At 33.9% G+C, this 22568-nt stretch overlaps 1 pseudogene; it reads left to right on the top strand.

Annotated features, from left to right (window-relative positions):
• The first annotated feature begins 204 nt into the window (after positions 1-204).
• Positions 205-21314, top strand: LOC111404518 (annotated as a pseudogene).
• The last annotated feature ends 1254 nt before the right edge of the window (positions 21315-22568 follow it).

Raw genomic sequence — 22568 nt, 5'->3', positions numbered from 1 at the left:
TAATGTGTGAAACCGTTTCTCAATTTGAATTGTGCCATGCTGAAAAAATAATAAGCAGGTTGATAAATTTATAATATATTTAAGCAGGTTGTAATAGCATTTTTTTGTTTTGTTTTTGTTTTTGTTTTGGAAAATGAAATTGTAATCAATCTATAATTTGGTGGAAGATAAACCCTTGAAATTGAATACTCTATTGTAATAAAGATGAATATAAAAGTCAGTGAATAAACTTGTTATTAAAAAGTAAGTAAAAGTTGAGAATTTAATTAAAAATGGAATTCGACAGTAATTTTAAGCTTTGCCAACCTAGCCGACGATAGATAGTTTAAAACCCAATTTTTACATCCGATTTAGTTCAATCCCGATCAAATTTATTGAAGAATATGGACCCAACCAACTCCATTTTGCTCCAATTAGTAATTAGTCTCAGATATGAATAAATTAGGGCCGTTTGACATGGTCTTTATTTGTTTTTATTTCTTGTTTGGAGGAAGTTAACTTAAAATTATTGTTTAAAAACTAAACTTCAGTAGCCAAACATGTCCAAAAGCGACTTTTAAATCTCAAAAACTTCTTTTAACTTTTCAAAAATCATGCCGAAATGATCGTTAATAATCTGACATCTGTATCGCTTTTTCTTTAAGGAAGGATGGACATTATAATCTTTTTACTGTTTGATCTACTGTTGTCTGTCTTCCCTATGGAAGTTTAAATGTTTTCGATACTTCTGCATATCATATGGCATTCGTAATTCACAAAAATATTGCAGATTGGAGATAGGATACCTCAAGTTTTTGGAATGGCATTTTCGTGTCCATTGGCCAATTTTGATGATTTGGATAGCCAGTTTAAGTCTGGATTTGGAGGTGGTGATGTAAGGATTTCTCGTTCTATCTGTCCACATTCTAAACCTGCTGCAATATGCCAATATTCAAGTCTGAGAAGGGCTCCCTCAGATTTAAAGGGCCTACATCGAACGAAAATGTTCATAAAGAGTGTGTTAAAAAGCGAAATCTGGCTTCCTTAAAGGTGCAGAAGACAAATAAGAGTTTAAGAACCCGAAGACGACTAGCAGATTGTGCAGTCTTAGTCGAGCAGAGATCGTAAGCTTTAATGGCCTGGCCTGATTGCCTTTTCCTTTAATTACATAGATTGTGAACGTATTCCTGTGATAATATATTCAGGTGGAAGCTCTTAGATTTTGCAGAGCTCAAAAGTAGTTCTGTACCTTGTTAGAAATTCATATCATATCCAAATCTAGATGTAAATATCCTATATCAAAACAACTAAAATCCTAGGATCAACATCATGTCAAAATATTAGGATTCACGGATTCAGATTATATACCTGTATTCATTATGAACGATTGCTTACTATTGCAGAATTACTGCAACAATTGACCACGTACTGATGAACACGAACAAAGGAGGTGGTTTGTGATCTTCCTCAACCAAATCGCCTTATTTCTCAATGGGACAGTCGTTTCTCTTCTTGATGGGGGGGACCATGACCCAAATATCTTTATATATTGCTTAATTAGGGTTCCCATAATCCCCAAATTAGAGCAATATTGATTGGTATCTACTCAATTAAACCATATTGATTTGAGTAGTCTATAGGCATATACTAAATTAGACCACTTAATTTCAGCCCATTAGCAAATATAATGTATTAGCTATGTTGCCAATTCTAGGATTAGGAAAACGTGGGTTTTCCTAACAATCTCCCACCTGGCTACATACTATTCCTCAAACAATTATATTACAAATTCCTGAGGCGTGCATCTATATGCTCTTTACCCTTGACTTCTCCTTAAACAATCTTGTCCATCTCATATATTAATAATGGAACCATTGCAACTTTCATCACAATACAGTCATGATTAAACCACGATGATCACCACATTAATACACTTGATGACATAAATCAAATATGGAAGAGTAACATGGAAATTTACATGAAATGTGATCTTAAACATGCCTATTTCCATCTGATCCTTCTTTAGTCTTTAATGAGATCATTCCAAAATCTTTAATGAAATGCGAACACTCCACGTAGAAAACACAAGTGAGCTCAAAAAATAGAATCATAAACCATCAACTTCATTCTGCAGAAGGCTAAACAATTCAATGTCTAAAGCAAACATATAGAATATAAAATTGACTCCCACTAGACCAGAATATCCTCGGAAATAACGCCCGTATGAGCAATGTGCTCATGAAAGATCCTAGGCATTAAGCCCTTAGTTAGTGGGTCTGCTAGTATGGAATTTGTTCCTATATGTTCTATGGAAATTTGTCTATCTTGAATTCTCTCCTTAACAACTAGAAATTTGATGTCAATAAACTTCGACTTTGTCGAACTCCTATTGTTGTTGGAGTAAAGCACCGTCGAGTTATTGTCACAATTAATCTTTAATGGCTTGTCAATGCCATCTACCACTCGTAGTCCAGTGACAAAGTTCCGTAGCCATATTCTATGGCTGGATGCCACATAACAAGCAATAAACTCCGCAACCATGGTCGAAGAAGCAATGAGATAGCTCATCCAGCCAACATAAAGATATAACCTAATGTGGAGCACCTGCTATCTTGACATCCCGTAAAATCAGAGTCAAAGAACCTGATGTAGGGATGTCAAACGGACAGAGTGGCTCGTCGGCTCGGCCGCTCAGCTCGTCAAAACTCGGCTTGTGGGCTGCTCGGGCTCGTCATTTGACGAGCCCAAGCCCGAGCCAAGCAGGGGGTTCAATCCCACAAGCCGAGCCCATGAGCGGCTCGTGGGCTTGTCAAAAAATATGAAAATTTTAAAGAAAAAGGTCCAAAAATGTGCAAGTTTACAAAAAAAAAATTAAAAAATTTTAAAAAATCAAAAGAAATCACGAGCTCGCAAGCGGCTCGCGAGCTCGGCTCGGTCCCTAACCCGATGACCTCTAAACTGTCTAATCTCCGATAAGTGAGTATGTAGTCTTTTGTTCTCCTCAAATAACGCATCACGCGTTTGGCTACTTTCCAATGTTGCATGCCTGGATCACTCAAGTATCTACCTAAAACTCCCACAGTAAATGCTATGTCAGGATGAGTACAAATTAGAGCGTACATTAGACTCCCTACCACTGACGGATGTGGAATCTTCTGCATCTCTTTTCTTTCGAGATCACTATTAGGGCACTGTTTGAGACTAAACTTGTCTCCTTTAGAAATGGGTGTGTCTCCTGGTCTACTATCTTTCACACCGAATCTACTCAGAACCTTATCGATATAGCTCTTTTGTAGCAGTCCAATGATACCTAGAGAGCGATCTCTCAGTATCTGAATACCTAATACAAAAAAGGCATCCCCAAGATCTTTCATCTCGAATTTCTTCGTCAAAAATTTCTTAGTTTCATACAGTAAGCCTATATTGCTACTAACGAGCAGAATATCATTAATATATAATACCAAGAAGATATATTTACTCTCACTGAATTTATGATACACATAGTCATCAACAAAATTCACCTTAAAACCGTACGAGGTCATGATTTGATGGAACTTGCGATACCATTGATGGGAAGTTTGTTTGAGACCATAGATGGATTTTCTTAACTTGCAAACCATAGACTTTGGATTTCCCACCATAAAGTTTTCTGGTTGTATCATGTAAATTGTCTCGTCAATGTCTCTATTGAAAAATGCAGTCTTCACATCCATCTGATATAGCTCTAGATCAAAATAAGCCATCAGTGCCATTATTGTTCTAAAAGAGTCTTTCGAAGATACGGGAGAGAAAGTCTCTTTGTAGTCTATACCTTCCTTTTGAGTAAAGCCTTTAGCGACTAGACGAGCTTTATATCTCTCAACATTGCCCCTTGAATCCCTCTTAGTTTTAAATACCCATTTACAACAAATGGGCTTCATTCCTTTAGGCAACTCGACAAAATCCCAAACGTCGTTATCTTTCATAGACTTCATCTCATCCTTCATGGCATCAATCCACTTCTGAGAGTTAGAACTACGCATGGCTTGAAGGAAGTTGATCGGGTCATCCTTTGTTAAACCAACGCCATCCTCATGTTCTTGAAGAAAGAGATATAATCATTTGGAATCGCACTACTCCTCTCCCAGTGGATCTCCTCAATGGCACTTCTTGAGGTTGTTGAGTTTGTTCTGTAGGTGATGCTTGAGAAAGAATCTCATTGTTGTCTTGGTCTGAAACAATGTCAGAGATAGGAGCCTGAACATTGTAGTCTATTGCTAGAACTATGTCTTGAACAACAATAGGTATAGAGACCTAATTGCTGTCAATAATAGATTCTTCTTCAAAGACAACGTTCCTTATGTTTTCTTCCCCTCCAAACTCAATGTTCTCAAGGAACCTCGCATTTCCCATTTCAAAAAAGGATCTTGATGTGGGATCGTAAAATTTATAGCTTCGAGAGCATTCAGCGTAACCAACGAAATAACAGCTAACCGTCCTTGATTTCAGTTTTCTTTCATGTGGCCTATAAGGCCGTGCCTCAGCTGGACAACCCCAAATATGCAAGTGTTTAATGCTAGGCTTCTTGCCTGTCCATAGCTCATAGGGAGTTTTGGCAACTGCCTTGCTCGACACCCTATTAAAGATGTACACTATGGTCTTCAAAACTTCTCCCAAAGTGACTCTGGCAAGGAGGAATGGCTCATCGTACTCTTTACCATATCCTTAAAAGTTCGATTTCGTCGCTCTGCAACACCGTTCATGCTAGGTTTGTCTAGCATCGTACATTGCAGGACAATTCCACACTCATTGAGAAAAATAGCGAAAGGTCCTGGACATTGTTATCCTGATCCATCATATCTTCCGTAGTATTCACCACCACGGTCAGATTTGATAGCCTTTACTTTCTTTCCAACTTGAAGTTCAACTTCAACTTTGAAAGTATTGAAAACGTCCAAAGATTGTGATTTCTCGTGAATTAGATACGGGTAACCAAGTATAGAGTAATCTTCTATAAACGTAATGAAGTATTGATGTCCATTCCAAGAAACCGTAGGGAATGGGCCACAAATATTACTATGTATTAGTTCTAAGACGTCTGTAGCTCTCTCGGCACCTAATTTTCTCATGTTTGTTCTTTTCCCCTTGATGCACTCAACACAGACTTCAAAGTTTGTTAAATCTAGGGGTTCAAGAATTCCATCCAACACAAGCATCTAAATTCTCTGCTTAGAGCTATGACCTAAATGCTTGAGCTATATAGTGGCAGAATTCTCACTTAATTTTCGCTTTGTACCACGTGAACTTGTTTGCAATAAATTATTATAGGAAATTACAATATTAAATATATACAGATTATCAATCATATAACCGGAACCAACAAAATTTTAATTTTGATAGAGACCAACTTTATTATATCCAAATGAACAAGAAAACCCTAATTTGTCCAAACTAGAAGTAGAAATTAAATTCCGTCTAAAGGATGGTGCAACAAATGTCTCAAACAAATTCAAATAAAACCCAGTTTTTAATTGTAATCTGAAAGTCCCTACAACCTCTACCGTAATTTTATTGTCATCGTCCACAAAGATGAATCTTTCTGCTTCGCTTGGCAATCGGCCTCACAGGCAACTTTCATAGACATACTTATGTGAGTAGTAGTACCAGAATCTACCCACCAAGTATCCTTAGGTAAAGAAGCTAAATTAACTTCAAAACAAATTAAAGTAAGAAGCATATCCTTCTTTACACGTCAGGCAACGTACTTGGAACACTTTTTCTTCATATGTTCCGACTTCTTGCAGAAGTAGCAGGTAAACTCCTTATCCTGCTTCTTCTGCTGAAAAGGTCCTTCTGCAGCATCCTTAGCTCTCTTCTTTTTCTTGTTCTGAGAGGTTGAGGCCAAGAGAGCACTCTCTGTCTTATCATGCTGCTGCCTCTCTTCTTCTTGCACACAGTGAGATATGAGTTCATTGAGGGACCATTTGTCCTTCTGAGTGTTATAACTCACCTTGAATTGCCCAAAGTGCATAGGAAGAGAGATCAAAATCAAGTGCACAAGCATGTCATCAAGCAGCTCCAACTTAAGAGACTTGAGTTTTGATACAAGATGAGACATCTCCATAATATACTCACTAATGTTTCCTTTGCCCTTATACTTAATCGAAACGGGATTAGCCAAAAGGTTACTAGCCTTTGATTTTTCATTCTTGGCAAAATATTGGTCAATTTCCTCAAGGAACTTCTTGGCGCTCCCGTTTTCAGCAATAGAGCCCCGAAACACTTTCGGAATGGAATGTTTCATGATCATCAAGCACATTCGATCAGAGCAATCCCATCTTTCAATTTTACCCTCATTGGGATTTTTCGAAGTAGAAGTGGGTCGGTTCAAACAAAGTGCAAGATCTAAATTCATACAGTCGAGGACAATCTCCACGGCTTCTTTCCAAAATTTAAAGCTCCTCCCACTCAACATTGGGATGTCGCTGACTTGAGCAAAGATGTTTGCAGCATTAGCAATAGAAATTGTATAGAGAACAAAATAAACAAGCATGTCAAATAAGAAAAATAAGCAGACACAAATAATCCAGATTTGGGCATCCACCTCAAGATACCTAGTACAACATTAATTCCTAATCTTTGGACAGAGAAACTAACTGTAAGTGGTATTCTCAGTATAATGATCAAATATTGGCAATTAATTCTGTCAAACAATAGCCTTTATTTGGACCGACTATTGTTCACATGAAAGGTCTTTATAATTATCACACATTCATCATCGTAGGCGCGTTGTTATTTGGCCAAAATGTACCTTCCTTTTGGCCGAGCACAGCTCGCATAAATGACTTCGCACAAAGTATCTATGTATTTTCAATTAAATTAATTTACACAACAGGGTTTACTTCGGCGACATGTTGCTCTAATAAATTCAATTGAATATACTAGACATCCAAAAGGAATTATCAAAACCAAAGTTTTGAATTTATTTTAAACCTTAAAAAATGAATTCAGAAATTTGAATAGGTTCAACAAACTGAATCCATTTCCATTTTATGTCTGCCACTATCTTTTGCCAATTCCTTCATTACTAGAGAAAAGGTATATTGTTTTTTTTAATTTGACAACACACATTTTCCAGATCCATTATGAGATAACAATGAAGGTTAAAAAAAATTGTGGCTGTATCATTATGCAATTCTGGATTCATTAAGAAAACAATAAAAGTCAAACAAAGTGGCTAATCCAAAATGAAAATGAAAATCAGCCCAAAATAATCTAAAACAGTCAGAGGCTAAATCTGGATTCTTTACGGAAAGGCTGAATCTCTTTGACAGATTACTAAATTACACTTTCAAAGGACTCCCACTTTGTCATATTCTATTCAAATATTATATCCATTATTATATATAAAATAAGGGTCAAAGTTTGCGTCTGAATCCTTCATACAATTGAAATGCTTGTTTCTGGATCCATAATGGAAGGTGACAAAATTTAACAGTAATCTATACGATACAAAAGTGATGTATCCATTATAAAAAAAAAAGGGTCCAGAATTGCTGATGTGCTTTTGATGCAATTGAAATTTAGCCCCCCAAAAAAAAATTAGAAAAAAATAAACCGAGACTGAATCTGGAAAAATAACACTGTAATTTCCCAAAATTTGAAATCCCAATTCCGTATCAATTATGCATCGAGAACAACAATCAACAATCATTATATCATGAATCAAATTCTAATCTTAAGATTAACCTTAATTATTCTTAAACTTAATAGTTCAAGGAATTTCACAAAATCCAAATATTCTATTCGAAAAATAATCCAAACATCATACGAATAGAATACACACAAATCCTAATAATCTAGCAAATGATGACCGCTCTTATACTACTTGTTAGAAATTCATATAATATCCAAATATATATGTAAATATCCTAGATCAAAACAACTAAAAAATCCTAGGATCAACATCATGCCAAAATATTAGGATTCATGGATTCAGATTATATACACGTATCTATTATGAAGGATTGCCTACTATTGCAGAATTATTGTGACAATCGACCATGTACTGATGAACACGAACAAGGGAGGTGGTTTGTGATCTTCCTCAACCAAATTACCTTATTCCTCAATGGGACAGTCGTTTCTCTTCTTGATGGGGAGAAGGGAAGTTGTTGTGTGATTTGGTATATTGGGGACCATAACCAAAATATCTATATATATTGCTTAATTAGGGTTCTCATAATCCCCAAATTAGAGCAATATTTATTGGTATCTACTCAACTAAACCATATTGATTTGAGTAGTCTATGGGCATTTACTAAATTAGACCACTTAATTTTAGCCCATTAGCAAATATAATGTATTAAATATGTTGCCAATTCTAGGATTAGGAAAATGTGGGTTTTCCTAAACATATCTTTCTTTGCAATTCAGAAAATCGAAACTGCTATTTCACGTTGGTCAAGAGCAAGAACTAGAGCTGCTAAGGTAAACTAGGGCATATCATTATGTTGAATTCCCCAAGATTAAGTCTTATTCTTTTATTAATAGGTGGGGAAAGGTCTGTCAAAGGATGATAAAGCATGTAAACTCGCCTTGCAGCATTGGCTCAAGGCTGTAAGTTAAAACTTCTAGAGAAAGTTCAAATTCTACGAGTACTTGGTTCCCATTTTTTTCTTATTTTTGTGTGGATTGATCCTCAACACCGCTATGGGCACAACCTGCAATTTTATTATGTCAATTGGCTCCAGTCTTACAGTAAACTGTCTTTCTTTTACTGATAATATTTATTTCAACCAGAAAAATACTGAAGGATATTAACTTTGCATCATTAAAGATCACTTGTAGCATACAGTTTTTGAATTGCAAGTTGGACATTGGAGAAGGTAAAGAGATGCCCACGATCAAAGCTTCACCATCAATGCATCAAGTATCTTGGTCCGGTAAGCTTCATTTGCTGGAAAATTGAACCCTTGGAACTTAATAAAAACCTTATATTATGCCAAGATCCTCCACGTCAAATCACCAAGAGAATAAGAGAGAAAGCATACCTTTTTCCATGGGAATGGAGATGGTTGCGTGTTATTGATCTTCCTCTTCAATATGGTTTCTTTCAAAAAGAAGTCTATGTATTCTTTCCAATGATGGAATGGCACAAAGAATGAGAACACAAGTATGAACTGGGGGCCATAACCATACTATATATTTTCATATGTATTTTGGTCCATCATAAAATAAAACAAAATAAAACATATCTCTACACATAATTAGGCCTACATTTTATTAGATACCTAAAACCCGTTAACTTTAACCCGTATCGATTCACTTTCAATGTGCTTAACCTTAAGATAGCATTTAATACACACTTAATTATATATGTAGGCTCACATGATAAATTATTTCCCAACACATGTTGCCCTATAAATGTGCATAAATTTATGAACTCAAAATCTTTGCTATCATGACCAAAAGCCTCTCCGACAAATCTCATTCATTGATTTTCTCAATTTAAGACCAAAGCGATCTCGTTACATGTATCATAACTAAATCCATCAATGATCACATGTATCAAATAATCAAATGACATAGATCAAGTATAGGTGTGCAGTACAAAATTACAAGCAATATAATCCAAACATACCTATTTCCAACTGTTCCTTCTTTATTATTCAAAAAGATCAAACCAAAACTTATTAGAGTGAAAATAAACGAATATTTTATTTTTGAAGAAAATATCCATAAACATAAAATTGTCTAAAATCAGACACCTAAATACAAATTTCCACTAAATTAGCATATCATCAAAAGATACAACTTCCATATGAGCAGTGTGCTCATGAAAGACCTTAGATAGTAGCCCTTTAGTAAACAGTTCCACAATCATAGAGTTGTGCCATTATGCTCCATAGAAATCCGACCACTATGAATTCTCTCCTTAATAACTAGGAATTTGTTATCTATAAAACTTTGATTTAGTTGAGATCCAGCTGTTTTTGGCATATAACACTGCTGACTTATTGTTAAAAAATAATTGAAACGTGTCTTACGATTCTATCCACAATAGCCTAATGACAACATTCTGTAGCCATATTCCATAATTGGATGCCTCATGCCATAATATAACTCCACTGCCATAGTTGATGAAGCTACGAGTGTCTGTTTGGCACTCTTCTAGGATACAGTTCCTCCAGCCAACATGAAGACATAGCCCGATGTGGATCTACAACTATCTTGGCAACTAGTAAAATCAGAATCAAAATATCCAATGGTCTCCAATTGGTCTACTTTTTTATTTGTGATCATGTAATCCTTAATTATCTGCATATAACACATAACCCACTTTGCTACTTTCCAATGATCCATCATAGGATTAGTCAAATATCTGCCTAGCATTCCAACAATAAATACTATATCCTGATGTGTACAAAACTGAGCATACATTAGACTCCCATTACTGCTGAAGCATGAGATTTTTTATTTTAATTATTTATTTATTTTGCATTTCACTCTCTTCGAGATCATTCTTATGGCACTGATTGAAACTAAACTTATCTCCCTTAGCAATAAGGATATCACTTGGTTTATAATCCTGCATGACAAACCTCTTAAGCACCTTTTCAATATAGTTTTTTTGTGATAATCCAAGAATACTCCGAGAATGGTCCTGGTATATTTATATCCCTAATTCAAAAGAAGTGTCACCAAGATCTTTCATTTCAAATTTCTTGGACAAAAATATCTTAGTTTCCTACAATAAGCATATATCATTGCTAGCAAGTAATATTTCATCAATATCTAGTACTAGAAAAATATGCTTGATTCACCGAGCTTGTGGTATATACAATCATCAACTGCATTCATCTCAAAATCAAACAAGACAATTACTTGATGAAATTTATGTAACCATTGACGGGAAGCCAACTTAAGCCCATAAATGGATTTCTTTAATTTGCAAAGCATCTTCTTTTGGTTTCCTGACACCAAATTTTTTGATTGTACCATATAAATCATCTAATCAATGTTACCATTGACAAACATCGTCTTTACATCCATCTGATATAGCTCAAGATAAAAATGTGCCACATAATAGTTCTTAAAGAGTCTTTCATTGAAATTGGAGAAAAAATCTCTTTGAAATCAATGACTTCCTTTTGAGTAAAAACTTTTGGAACAAGATGAGCCTTGTATCTCTCCATATCACCCTTCGAATCCATTCTAGTTTAAAATATCCATTACAACCCATAGGCTTCGCACCTTCAACAATAGAATGAGTTCCCAAATGTCATGAACTTTATCTCTTAATTCGTGCCATCAGAACACTTTTAAAAAATTAGTACTTCACATGACTTGATAAAAGCTAATTGGATTTTTTCCACCAATCCAATACCTTTATCGTGTTCTTGAAGAAAATATTACAAGGTCATCTCGAATTGGCTTTCTCTTTTCACTAGTGGATTTCGGCGTTTGTTCTTGAGGTTGTTAAGTTTGTTCTTTTGGAGCAGTATCTTAATTGTGAACAAGGTGGTTCTTTAATATTAACTTGATCTGGAATTACTTTTTAAACAAGATCAGGAATAGAAAGTTGTTCCCAATCCTGATCATTATCATAGCAACAAAAGGAATAGTTACATATTCCTTCTTGAAGATAAAATCCCTAATCTACTCTCCCTCAGAAAATTCAACATCCTCAAAGAATCGAACATTTCCCATTTTGAGAAATTACGTAATAGTGGGATAAAAGATTTGTAACCTCTTGACCTCTCAGAATATCCAACAAAGTAGCAGCTGACAGTTCTAAAGTCCAATTTCCTTTCATTTAGTTTATAAGGCATTGTCTCAGTTGGACAACTCTAAATGTGCAAGTGTTTCAAACTAGGTTTCTAGCTTATCCAAGGCTCATAAGGTTTTGGTAGTTACTTTAATTGGAACTCTATTGAGAATGCAAGCTGCAGTCTTTAGTACTTTCCCAAAAAAGATTCTCGTTTGGTGGAATAATTAATCATACTCCTTACCATGTTAAATGTTCTGTTTTGTCTCTTAGCAGCATCATTCATACTACAGGATCATAACATGGTGTACTATGGGATGATTTCGCATTTCTCTATATATTTAGCAAAAGGCCTAGACATTGTTCACCCGATCCATCATATTTGACATAGTATTCACCACTATGATCAGGTCTGAGGCATTTGATTCTTTAGTAAAATTGATTTTCAACCTTAGCCTTGTAAGCATTAAACTTGTCCAATGAGTAGGACTTTTCATAGATGAGATACAGGTAGCCATAATGTGAAAATTTGTTAATGAACGTGAAAAGACTTTTGATCATTCCAAGAAGCCGTAGGAAATAGTCCATAGATATTCATACGTTTTAGTTTTAAGACGTATAAAATCCTATTGACACCTAATCTTCTCATGTTTGTTTGTTTCCCTTTGATACATTTAAAACGAGCATCATAATCAGAAAAATAAAGAGGATTAAGAATCCCATCTGTCATAAACCTTTCGATTCTCTTTTGGAAGATGTGATCTAATCGCTTGTGCTATAACGCAGTGAAATTCTCATTAGTTAATTTGCATTTAATAGCGTGTGAACTTACATGCAATACTTTATTAAACAAGGCAATCATATTGAGCAAATATCGGTTATCATAAACAAATAAAAAATCAGTACCCACGATATTTGAATTCTAAAAAAGACTAAACTTATTATTTTCAAATGAACAAGAATAACCAAATTAGTCTAATATAGAATAGAAATCAAATTTCACCTAAACGATGGTACTACAAATGTCTCTTTCAAATCCAAATAGTATTAAGTCCTATAACTTCGACTTCAACTAATTTGCCATCGTCGACAGATGAATCATTCAGCATCATTTGATTTTTGACTGTTCAACTAATCATACATAGACATATTTATGTGAGTAATAACACCTAAATCTATCCATCAAGTGTGTCGAGGTACTGGAACTAAATTAACCTCAGAACAAACTGAAATGAAAAGCGTACTTTTCTTTATACGCCAAGCATGGTATTTGGTATAGTCCCCTCTTCATGTATCCAGAATTTCCACAAAGTAAGAGTTAGATACTTTATGCTTTTCAGGCTTTTGCTTTTTCTGATTGGACCAGTTGCAGCTTCCTCATCCTTCTTCCTTTTCTTGTTCTTGTCCTTATGGATACTTGAGTACTTTTGGTCTTCTCTTGCTTCAAACTTTTTCTTGTGCACAATTAGAAATGAGCTCACTAGGAGACCAATTCTCCTTTTGACAACTAATAATTAACCTTAAATTGGTTGGATTGTGCAAAAAGATAAATCAAAACTAAATGCACGAGCAAGTTTTCAGACAATCCCACCTTATTGCCTTTAGTTTTGAAGCAAGATAATATATCTCTATGATATACTCCCTTATGTTTCCTTTAGCCTTATATCTTAATGCAATTAAGTTTGTCGGAAGCATACTTGTTTTAGCCTTATCGATTTTTTGCAAAATATTTTTCATTTTCTTCAAGTAAATCCTTGGAAGTAAAAACCTTTTCAGATATAGAGCCCCTAAATATTTCTAGAATTCCACGCTTCATGATCATAAGACTCGTGCAACCAAGAAATATCAATACATTCTCTTTTCGGTCCTTAAAGTTTATTCCATTTAGCATAGAAATTGAGTTGATGTTGATAGATATTATAAAAGTGGATGAAGTAACTGAACAAAGAACAAAACAACTAAAACAATATATTCAAATTAGAGTACATATCAAATAATGAATAAAATTCAAATAATTGTTGCCCCATCGTAAGAGACCGAACACAATATCGACATCTAGTTTTTGGATGGAAATATCAACTGGTAAGTAATACTTTTAGGCCATGTTTGATTCGCCAAAGTTTTCCATGGAATTAGGAATTCCAATTCCAAGTTCCACAAATTGCATGTTTGATAGCATTATTTTCCAGGGAATAGATTTTCTTGCTTTTTCCAACCACGTAGACTATTTCTTGGTTTTGTGGGTGGTGGGAATTGATTTTCCAGGCACCATTGAAGATAATTTTTTTTTTGGCAATAAAAACAAATTCTATCTTTAATTGTGTGTATATAAATTCTATCTCTTTAATTGACAATTTTCATTTAAAACAAAGACAAACGAACACCAAGAAACACTTTTATTTCAACATTTTTCACGTAGAAAATCATATCAATCAAGCATACAATTCCCAAGAAAATAATTTCTAGGTATTTCATTTCCTTGGAATTTGTTTTCTTTGCAATCAAACGGACCTTTAGTGTAATAATCAAATATTGAAAATAAATCTTACCAAACATTAAGTCTATTTTTGGATCGACTTATTGTTCACACAATAAAAAACTTTATAATAGTTACGTATTTATTACCATATGCGTGCATGTAATTCGGTTGAATATTGACCTTTTTTGGGTTGATCAATACCACATGAATTACATGTTGGGAATTTATTTAAACATGCACAGCGAAAATAAAATATTTTCAATTCCCATCAGGATTCATCTTTGTATTTAGATAGAAATTGTGACAAAAGTTATACATTTTCTTAGATCTGCAAACTCCTTTGCGTTATCTTTGTTCCAGCAACTTGAATTTGCCTCCCACAGCTATCCAATTGTCCAACTTCCAATGAATTCAACACAAAGAATAAATTGGAGCCACCAGGGGTTTTCTCCTCTTGTGTTAGCAAGAATTATGAGAAAATCTCTACAAATTAAAAACCCTAGCCTTGCATTTATATAAGCCCAAATGGGCCTGGTCCGGTTCGGTCCAGTCCAATGTTTAATTAATCCATTTAATTAAATCCGGTCCTTGAATTAATTAATCCAATTCGGGCCTATAAATAATTAACTCAATTAATTAATTTATCCAACATTTGTTAAACTAATTAATTGACAAATTGCAATCTTCCTATTCACTTTTGTGTGCGACCCATTAGGTTCCCGACCACGATACCTAACGACGTGAGATATTATTTTGATCTAGTCAAAATTGATAAACTAAAATAACCTTTTAATTTATCACGAACTCACACTCGTCATCCCAGATTAACATCTAGCAATAAATCAGAGCGACACATATGACGGGAAATGTCATGTGGTATGACAAAACCAAACTTGCTCGTTTATCATGAAACTATAATCCCTTCGTCAATATGATCCAATCGATTATGAGATATGTTAGTGTGTCAATCTCGATTATCGATCATATCTTTTATTCTACTATTAAGTCAACGTGAGTCGAAAACTCTTTTTCGACTTATGAGTATACTTTGGCCAATGATTTCGTTATTGACTTAATTGAACGAAATGCAGATCACAATCTCTTACTATCTAGGAGTGACGAATTCTCTATTGGTCATTCACAACCTTTATATGATTCTTGACATACCCGAACGATGTTGCATTAGTAGCCCTTGGTAAAGCAACATCCAACACCGTCAAAGCATGACTGTCCTCATACAAGGCACTATGATGACCTCAAGTCAAAGAATCAATTCCACCACCGAACGTTAGAGATTAACTACTGATACTCAGATATTTATCCATGTGGAATCTCTTAGCGGGTCCCCAATGTTTCGTTCTATAACAAAACTCCACGGGGTCATTTAAGTGTCATCACACTTTAGCTCGTGAGATCAGTTACTTACTTCACAAGTAAAAAATGTCACACGTGATGGTCTTATCTGTAACAACGATATCCATATCTCGTTATTACTTACGACCATAGATTATTCAAGATTCAATCATATGTAATTTGTATCTTACAATCACAACTCCTTGTGATTAACAAATCACTTAAACTTGAATTTTCGAACTCTGTTATTTAATATTATTTAAATAAATAATAGATCTTATAAAAAATAAATGCATTAAACATATTAAAAGTGTTTACAATCTAAATCGATTGGATTTAGGGCATAACACTTACATTATATACACACAACCATCTTAATATTTCAAATAAAATAAATACGCAGGAGATGTTAATAAGATAACATGTTATTTTAACTAATCTATTTTAAAATATGAAACATCACAAAAAGAAAAAATAAATAAATAAAAACTACTAAACAGTACCAAAATTTGAATTTAAAAAGTATTTTGAAAAAGTGTAGCAACCCAGCACTAAAACTCTTGGTGGTACTGCTTGTTTTGTCCGACAGTAGTAACTTCTAGCTGCAGTGCCGCATAATCCTAATCTCCGAAAAATGTTCCCAAAATTCTAAATTTCTAAATTAAAGGCTAAAATTCAAATTCCAAAATTTAAAAAACCACAATTACAAATTTCAACCCTAAAATTCTTGATTTTCAATGGATTAATATGAAGCATGCTTTGATACCACTTATTCGAAAATTAAACCCTTTGAACTTAATATAGAAAACCTTATATTTATGCCAAGAATCTCTATATCAAATCACCAAGAGAATAAGAGCGGAAGTATTCCATGATCCATGAGAACATAGATGGTTACAAGTTCTTGATTTTTCTCTTCAATACAATTTCTCTCAGAAAGAAGTCTATGTATTCGTTCTAATAATGAGATGTAGAGAGAATGAGAACACACGTATGAATTGAATATATATATATATATATATATAGAGCCCAATAACTTTAACTCCGATCAAATTACTTTCAATGGGTTTAATCTTAACGAAGCCTTTAATACACACTTAATTACATATGACAAATTATTTTCCCATAATTAAATTTACTATCGACCACCCAACGTTATAAATATATCCATCATAAAATATAACAAAATAAAGCAGGTCTCTATACATAATTAAGCCCATATTTTATAAGATGTCTAGAGCCCAATAACTTTAACTCCTATCAAATTACTTTCAATGGGTTTAATCTTGACGAAGCCTTTAATACACACTTAATTACGTATGACAAATTATTTTCCCATAATTAAATTTACAATCGACCACCCAACGTTATAAATAATGTCACCATGGCCACCATAATGCAAAGTTACTGCTTTTTCCCTTTAAAATTAGTAAAAGTGGTGAAAAATTGTTGGATGGTCATGGTGAAACATTATACAAAATTGGGTGATCATGGTGAAACTTTATATGAAATTGGGTGGTTATGGTGAAATAAAATCAAATTAGGTGGCCATGGTGAAACTATGTATAAGATGGATAGCCGTGGTGAAACAAAATTAAATTGGGCAGCAATGGTGACACTCAGTATAGAGTTGGGTAATCATCGGTAGATTTAACCCTATTTTCCCAACATCATTTGCCTAGCATAGGTGTGCTTAAATTTGGGATCGTGACCTTAAAATCTTAGGCTCATGCCACAGTATTCTAGGAATTTGAGTCTTATTTAGCCCCCATTTGTCACTCATTATTTGAAAAATTAAAGTGTTTTAAATAGTATTTGTAGGAGAATGTATATTTAAAAAGTAAGAAAACTTTATTAATTTGTGTGTAGAATATTTTATTGTGTGAATGTGTGGTGAAAAATAAAATTATAAAAAATAATTTAAAATTTTAAAGCGTTAAAAATTGGCTCTTTATGTGTCCAGGAACCGAAGAAGCTGCTTTTAACTTTCTCTTCGCTACGGAGAAGACATGTCTAAGTGAATTGACCAACGTACTTATAAATGTTTCTGCAGACAGAGAGGAAGATCTATGAAGCTGTTGTAGAGGACGGCAAGTTTATCTATGCAAGGAGTGGGAAGCTTCTCAATACACGGGAAGGACCGGAAGAAAAAAGGAACATTTCAACATTCAAGTTTCTTGGCTGGTGGTTCCACTTTGTCTGCTGGAAGATTAGTAGTCGAAGAAGGTGTTCTCAAGGTGCAGATACTATCATTTTTTTTAGCCAATACTTTTGAATTGATTGTTTGAGACTGATTGTTTATGAACCTAATATGCGGTTTGGCCTCACAGTGGGCACTATCTCAAGACAGAAGAAAATTTCGAGGAATTCATGTCGTTTCTTATGCAGAACAATGTCAATCTGAGTGTTGTCTAGGTAAGATCGATGATGCACGTTGCTTGCGAGTTATCTAAAGTTAAGTTACTGGTAAAAAAACATTTACTTTCCGGTGTTTAAAAAGCATCAAATAAGGGTTAATTTCACAAACGGTCACTGAACTTACAGAAAAATTACAAAACGGTTACTGAAGTTTAAAACTTTAAGTGACGGTCAATTAAGTATTGGGACAATTTCAAAAATGGTCATTGAAGTTTAAAAATTTTTGAGCTACTTTTGTGGCAATTTTTCGATCACTTCCGACCACTGATACCACTAGATTTTGATACCGTTGGAAAGTCTACAATGTCCTCTTCAATTACGACAAAAAATCTCCCATAAAATCCAAAGGATTTGACCGAAATAAACCCACAAAGTTGGCTACCCGAAAAGGCAAAAATTTGCCCAAATTTTCAGATTTTTGGTGGACTTTGCGGTGACTTTTTGACAACTTTCGATCACCAAAATAGCCGAATTTTGATACCATTGGAAAGACCACAATGTCCTCTTTAATTAGCATCCAAAATCTCCCCAAAACTCCAAAGGATTCGGCCGAAATAAACTCACAAAATTGGCATCCCAGATTTTTGCCTTTTTGGGATGTCGACTTTGCGGGTTTATTCTGGCCGAATCCTTTGGAGTTTGGGGGAGATTTTGGATGGTAATTGAAGAGGATATTGTGGGCTTTCCAATGGTATCAAAATCCGATGGTCTTGGTGGTCGAAAGTCGCTGGAAAATTGCCGTAAAAGTTGCCCAAAAATCTGAAAATCTGGGCAGATTTTCAGATTTTTTGGGGCGACTTTTGCGGTGATTTTCCGGTCAAATTCCTTGGTGTTACGGAGAGATTTGAGTGGTAATTGGAGAGGACGTTGTGGGCTTTCCAACGGTATCAAAATTCGATAGTATCGGTGGTTGGAAGTAGCTGAAAAATTGCCGCAAATGTAATAAAAAAAACTAAAAAAGTGTTTTTCAACTTCAGTGACCGTTTTTGAAAACGTCCCAATACTTAAGTGACCGTTTCTGAATATTTTAAACTTTAGTGACCATTTTGTAATTTTTCTATAAGTTCAGTGACCGTTTGTGAAATTAACCCCATCAAATAATGAAGAGGAAGTTGGTACCTTTGGCTTTCGTAATATCATATCAACACCAGATTTCAGTCAAGCTGCCAGTGAAGGCAGCAACGTGGAAGAGCGAAGTGATTCAGGCAAAAAATATTCCAAGGATGTAAATCCACATATATCTAGAAGGTCCCTAAAATTACAATAAAAAATTGTTGTTCTTCAAATTTCGAAGAGGGAGGACGGGTATGAGTTATTCAAGACACTACACCAACACCAAGGATGTTACAACTCACTCATTCATAGTCAAAGTCAAGAAAATTATTGAGTCAAAAGTCCAAAATTCAATTGATTAAAGTCAAAGTCAAATAGGGATTTAAATGAAATAAATTATCTTATTGGGGTTTAATTTATTATGGAAAAATATTTGAAGGTTTAAAATGGATGAAATTTAATTTTGGTATCTACTTATATATTCTTGGAAGTAAAGGACTAAATGTTATGCTAAATTGAAGAAGAGGGACTTCCTTTGCAAAAATGGGTTAGTGGAGTCCGAATGCCATGCTTTTAATCCCATTGCTTTGATTTTTCATTTACATACATAAACAAAGAAAGATTAGTGTGGGGGTAGAGAAGAAGAATCGAGAGAAAGGAAGAAAAAGAGAGAGAAAAGAGGAAAGAAAAGGAGAAAAAGAAAGAAGAAAGGAAGAAAGGGAAAAAAAGGAAGAAGAAGAAGAAGAAGTGTTGATTTCTATAAGCTTGAATTTAATTTATCTATTTGCTTCAATGATAAAAGAATAACTTATGTTGAAATTCCTAGGGTTCTAAATGGTTGGTTTAAATTTCAGACTGAAGAAAAGAGCATGATTTCAAACCAATTTTTTTGAGCTGTGAATGATATTTATATCGAAGTAAGTAATATCTATTGAACAAACCCTAGAAATCTTATTTCGGATTCTTGATTAACTATTGTTAGTGGCAATGATTGTCGTGTTGAAACACTCAAATGAAAGCATGATTTTATGGAACAAGATGTAAATTAAATTGTTTGAATTATGGTTACTAGATATTTACTAGATTCAAAGGGATAATTACTTTTATAGTTGGGATGAAGATAAATTTGGATAAATTACATGTTTATGAAGGTATTAGAAAGTAGAATTATCTCCAATTGATTAAAGAAATTTTGGAAAATTTATTCAATTATTGAGAAATTTAGTTTAAATATCATAGCATTAAATATCAAAGGTCTCTTGATTTGATAGTAGTTAAATTGGTTATCTTGTACCGTATTTCAAGTAGTAACGAGGAAATTGGAAAAGTTTATCAACCCTCATAGCTTGTAGATTGACTTGTAAGAGGATAAAAATTTATTTTTCAAAAATTAGTATTTATTAAATTTATATATATAAGAAAATTTATTATTTCATACAGTTGATCGACAGCATGATTTTCAGAATATAGTAGATTTATAATAAGTTGTTTTTAAATTTAAATCAATTCAATTAAATCATTTGATTATCATGTTATATAAATTTAAATATTTCAGCATATTTAAAATTATTTTTAAAACCACTAGAAAATACCCAGATGATTTTATCCTAATCTGTACTGATGTGAATGCGTTTTCATAGTGTATGACTGGTGTGAATGTGTTTCCTCAATACACGATCAGTTATGATGATTTTACTCACTCTGCACTATTGTGAATGTGTTTTTATAGTGTATGATCATATTATAGCCTTTGGGCAATTCTTCGTGCACGACTAAAATTTCAGAATTACAGAATTTCAATATTTCAGAATTTTAGAGTTAAATAGCTTTGCTATGTATGTCTGTACTAACTGATGCATGAGTGAGGTTATTTCAGGTACTTTTTTGGTGCAATTTTTCATTATTATACAGTATATCAAATTTCAGAATATAGAATTTAGTTTATTCAGTTTACAAGGAAATGACTTCAGTTTATAATACCGTGAAAGGATTTTTTCACTCATATCTACTAATATCAGATTATTTATATTCATTATACCTTCTAGTTGCTTGCTAAAAATAAAGAAAAGAGAATTTTAAGATGAAATCATGTTCAATTTTAAAAAGTGCGATCAGATTTCAGAATTTCTCAATGTTTTAATAGAGTAAGAATTTTTAGAAAATATGCATAAACGGAAAATATATTTATGTGCAAACTATCCAATCGCTGAACTACAGGCTCATATTTTGTTACCATTTTTTTATCAGATAGTAGTTGAGTTGAGCAGCAATAGAGCCTTTTGATCTGTGAAGTTGAGCCACACATTATCGTCAGTTGTGTGACTCGTTTTGTTAGTTTATATAGTTCATACATTTCTTATCGAAAAATATATCCATATCAAGGGTTCGCTACATTTTTGTAAATGTTGTGCATTTGGAGTCTTTTGTCTAGTAAAGGCGTGTAAATATCTTTTTAGTCCACTTTATTTTGAATAGTTGTGTTTTGAAGGCCTGGTGCACCCTATTTTAAACTACACGTATAGTTTTGAGAAATCGATTATTATTCAGATGGTTTGAATCCATATTTCAGAGGAAATTTTATTAAAATTTTTATAAAAATATGTCATGGTCAAAGTAACCTTGATGGTGGTACTGGCATTTAGCTGGTATTTACTATCGGCACAGCCACGTATCGGGTCCACTAGGATGACTCGGGACAGGTCGTGTCAAATTGCCTTACCAGTCTAACTTTAGATAGTAACTTAGATGGAATTCTTATCCGATTAAGAATTTACTGTCTCTAAGCAAAACTTATTTGATGATGACAAAAAGATTATCAAAAGAATAAACTCGCACAAAGGAATGAGATCGTATTAGTTTGGGAATCAACTTTCTTGCAGATGGACAACAAGAGCTGGTCCACGAATAGGATGTGTGAGAGATTATGCTTCGGAGCTCCAATTCCTTGTTCTTGAGGAGGTACATTTATCTCCTAGAAAACCATTTTCATTCTCCTTGTAAAACAACTAGATATCTATTACCAAAAACAAGTCATTTATGGATATTATTAGGAGGGCCGTGCAGATCGGACCTCTTAGAGGTTAGAACCAGGGAGCACGCAGATCCCAAAAATGCATAGTTTCTCCTCTAAAAAAGATATGATACTTAGGCTCCGGGAGGGGGATATGTACGAAAAATTACCAACTTGACCCTTAGCCCTAGTATTATATTTGGTTATTTACTAAAATCGCCCTTTGGAGGGGAATGATGGATTGTTAGTGTGGACGATTTAGAAGATATGGGGATAACTCCTACCGGCTTATGTACATAAATTAACAATTTGGTATGAGTATTCGATGGATAACTCAAGAAAAAATCACACTAAGTTGTTAATGTGTATTATTTATTTTATTTTTCGACTAGAAAAATTGTTTGAGAGTTCTTAACTGTGTTATCTGTTAATTATATGTTTCTTCTTTAGAGAGTATAGCAGAGGAATCCAATAAAAACTTGTTAGAATTTCGTATCTGACTTTCTAAATGTATTCTTTGGTAATTA

The sequence above is a fragment of the Olea europaea genome, chromosome 11, assembly GCF_002742605.1.
Source record: "Olea europaea var. sylvestris chromosome 11, O_europaea_v1, whole genome shotgun sequence".
NCBI classification, from domain to species: domain Eukaryota; kingdom Viridiplantae; phylum Streptophyta; class Magnoliopsida; order Lamiales; family Oleaceae; genus Olea; species Olea europaea.
This window is presented reverse-complemented; position numbering and strand designations above follow the sequence as displayed.